Below are 4,089 nucleotides of genomic sequence, written 5' to 3'. Positions count from 1 at the left end.
ACTGTAAGTTGAGCCACAATCCCTTTTACTGGGCCAGTTTTCTGCTGTAACCTTGCTAAATTGCAAGAATTTGCCCCCCAGCTCTGTATCTATGTTACCAAATGCTGTTTTGATGTAAGATACTGTACATATTAAGAATACATAAAGCAGCTAAAGAGCAGGTTACAGAAGAAGGGCCATGCTGTACCATGACATAATCACTGGTCTAGACACAGCTAAAATATAAATTCTGTATTAAACCAACATTCAGTTGCATATGAGCCAGTTACAAGAGGCCATGCCTATCCCACAGACACCCAGTGTAACTCTAAGCAGGTATTCTACCGGTTTTATTCACAGCAGGGTTTCAACTCCCCACACACAACATTGGCAACATTGGCAAACACACAAAGTCTTTCTTATGAAACCAGAACAGACCCACCTTCATGTCTAAACTCCGACCCCTGTCCTGTGGCTATGGTATGGCTAATGCCACATTTGACGGGCCGATTGGAACTTCGCCGTATTTATGTCAGTAGAGAAAGTGCCACATGTAACATGAACCTGACCAGGGCCGGATTTCTGTTTTGGGCGCCCCGAGGCCGCCCCTGTCGGTCGCCCCCTCCCCACCCATGTGCATGCGCGAAAGCGCCCCCAGTGCGCATGCGCGAAAGCGCGGCCCCCAGTGCGCATGCGCAAAAGCGCGGCCCCCCCCAGTGCGCATGCGCGAAAGCGCGCCCCCCCCGTGCGCATGCGCGAAAGCGACCCCATCAGTGCGCATGCGTTCCTTAAAACGCCCATACGGAGCAGTGGGGAGAGGTCCTGACTGCTCCGTATGGGAGCCAAATTTAAATTTTTTTTTGCGGCGGGGCGGCATGCCGCCCCTAAACTTCTGCCGCCCTAGGCCCGGGCCTTTGTGGCCTCTCCACAAATCCGGGCCTGAACCTGACTAGATAACAAGAAAGCTATAAATAAATCAATATCCATAAAAGAAGAGCTGCATACTGTCTTATATACACCATTTTAAGGTAAACTGCCCCTTTAATATACCATCTGTATATAAAAACATGCATTGCCAGCTACAGAATTCTCTACCAAATACTAAATAGAAAATTCCTGGAGCTCAGTCAGATTAAATAGGTGCCAAATCCTCATATGTGGGACTGGTTGTAAGTATAAAGAAAACAATTTAGCTTTACGCCTTTCAGCAGCATCCATCCCATCTTGATACTGTAGCAATGTCTCATTCCAGCAAGTATTATCTTACTTGGTAATGGCCAAGCCTGATAAGCTCAGCTCCAGTGGGATTACACTCTCTAAATTCATATCAGTGCTTCTCCATGTCTTAAAGAAAACAATGTTTATTAACATCAGCTACAAAAACCATTAAATCCACGTAGCACCATGTTCCGAATCACGCATCTAATAAACAAAATGCTTCAGTGATGATGTCATATTATGATGTCATCCTGTTGCTCCTCTCAGGAGATCCTTACCTGTAATTAAGTGAAAGCACTTCAAACATTTGCTCCCATATCATTCAATATTCAGTATTAGGGCAAAGACACACAGAGCTACTTAGTAGCAGCTACTTGTCATGGCTACTAAATGCCAGAAAATCCCCTGCCATAGACAATACTGAGAATTGCCTCTGCTAAAACACACGTAGAGACAGTTATCAGTAAATAATCAGCATTGTCTTTTTTAGTAGCCACGACAAGTAGCTGCTACTAGTAGTCCTGTGTGTCTTCACCCTAAGGGCTCTAGCACACGGGGAGATTAGTCGCCCGCGACAAATCTCCCTTGTCACGGGCAACTAATCTCCCCGAACTACCATCCCACCGGCGAACATGTAAGTCACCGGTGGGATGGTACACACTGCGCAGGCGATTTCGGCAAATTGCCGAAGTTGCCTCGCGAGGCATTTTTGGGCGATTTGCCGAAATCGCGCCGCCGCGTGTGCCATCCCACCGGCGACTTACATGTTCGCCGGTGGGATGGCAACTGGTGACAACTCGGGGAGATTAGTCGCCCGCGAACAGGGAGATTTATCGCGGGCGACTAATCTCCCCGTGTGCCAGAGCCCTTAAGGTATGGTAGCAACATGTGCAGATGTACAGCTTTCAAAGACTGATATGGAATTGGAAGGGCATTTTGTTCTAAAGGCATTACCCAGCATTAACAAAAGTATGCCCCACACACAGGGAACTGGGCCATCACTACTATTATAACAGAAATGATCTACCTCTGCAAATTTAACTAGCCATACACCGTGAGGTGTGCTTGTTTGTGAATGTCACCAAACAAGCAGATATCTACTCCACACAATGTCCCGAGACCCAACAATGATATCATTCTGCAGGCCTACTAAACCAATGAGGTCCTTGACCAATGGGATTGTCAAATCTGCCTGATAAGATCTGGTTGGTTAGCATGCAGGCTGTAGAGAGGCCCCTATAAGTCAACCAATAAGCTTCCTACTCAATCTGGAGGAACCAGTAAGGCAGCTTATATAGACTGTTGTATGGCCAGCCTAAATGAGTCGATTTGACAGTGTCTGGGTGTTAATAAAATGCGTCTGTGCCAAGTCATTGAACCTAGTGCATAGTGCGTCCCTACAGATTGTTCCTCTATGACTATTAGGCTGCTCTTGGGCAACTCTTCTAGAAGAGCAGATCACACTTACTAGGACAGTTCAACTGTAGAGGAATTGCAAGCCTTGTCAAGATTTCCCTAATAACTCTAAATCTATTTGATTTTTAAAGCTTTCTGATTATCAGACCCATTAAATGTTCAATTATAGGCTCTTTGGACTTCTGATTCAGCTCTGGGAAAAGCACCCTCGCATGTTAAGGAGTGGCACTTTGGGAATGATAATTATAACACTTATACTGTAAAGTCTTTTGCGTTTTCTTTTCTGTTTAGGTCGAATTAGAGATCCTTCAGTTAGGCTAGTCCAAAGAAATTAAATTAAGATTGAATAGAGTAATACAGTAATGAAGGGGACCTCACATAGATTAAAGAGATACCTTCCAAGATGGAGAATTTAGGGTGGGAATTCAGGGGGGTGACCCATTACCCCATTCATATCTCTAATCAATGAGGGAATGCTCTAATGCCAGGTCCTTTCTAGCTTGGGCAGCCGGTCTAGTGAGATACCTAATTAAAAGATAAAAGGTGAAACAAAAAAAAGGAAAAAAATGATAGGTTCCATTTAAAATTCTATATTGACATTATAAATGAAAATGGATGGTATGGTGGCTAGAACCCACAAACTTTGGTGACGTGCCAGTGAGACAACTACAAGCCAATTACTAACATCAGACAACAGAATGCAATGCTAGGCACTTGTTCAATATAGGTAAATGATACCCATTATGTGGAGTGGCAGCGTGGTGACACACACGTACACATGCCTAGTGTTTGCTTTATCAGTAGCAGCGTCAGTAAAATGACTTTCTCAATCAGGGATCAGAAATTCTGTTTCCTTTTTCTGAAAACAAAAATAGATGTGCCAAAAATGCTGCGTAAGGGTGTGAGTAAAAGGTGGGGCCTTTGGCAGCCCCAGACTCATATGACTGATAAGGAAGGACCGGCCAAGGCTCTGCATATCAGCTGGTGGCACAATGCAGTGTCCGTGCAAATCGTGCTTGTCCCTGAGCACCTCTACTTGTGTACGTGTGGCAAACTGCCTGTCCATCTGTAACCTGCTTTTTTTTCCCCTGGGATTGCTCAATGTAACACACACCATCACGTAGCATTATATAGGCATTCATTGTATCAGTATGAAAATGGCAAAAAATAAAAGTAATGGCAACACTTATGAGCTGGCATGTAACATAACACAATATAAACTATATGGCCGCTGTATCTAAAATGACATGTTCTCAGTTGGAACACTCACTGCTGAGTTCCAATCTACCAGACCTCACAATGTGCAGTGCCAAGCACCAGCTGGAGTGGTATAAAGTTCACTGCCATTGGACTCAGTGGAGGCAGTGGAATCTCATTCTCTGGACTGATTAATGGCATCTCTGATGGAAAAGTCTGGGTTTGGCAGAAACCAGAAAAACACTACCTGCCTGAATGCATAAGGCTCACTGCAAAATT

Source organism: Xenopus tropicalis, chromosome 3, assembly GCF_000004195.4.
Source record: "Xenopus tropicalis strain Nigerian chromosome 3, UCB_Xtro_10.0, whole genome shotgun sequence".
NCBI classification, from domain to species: Eukaryota; Metazoa; Chordata; class Amphibia; order Anura; family Pipidae; genus Xenopus; species Xenopus tropicalis.
Note: the sequence above shows the minus strand (reverse complement) of the source record.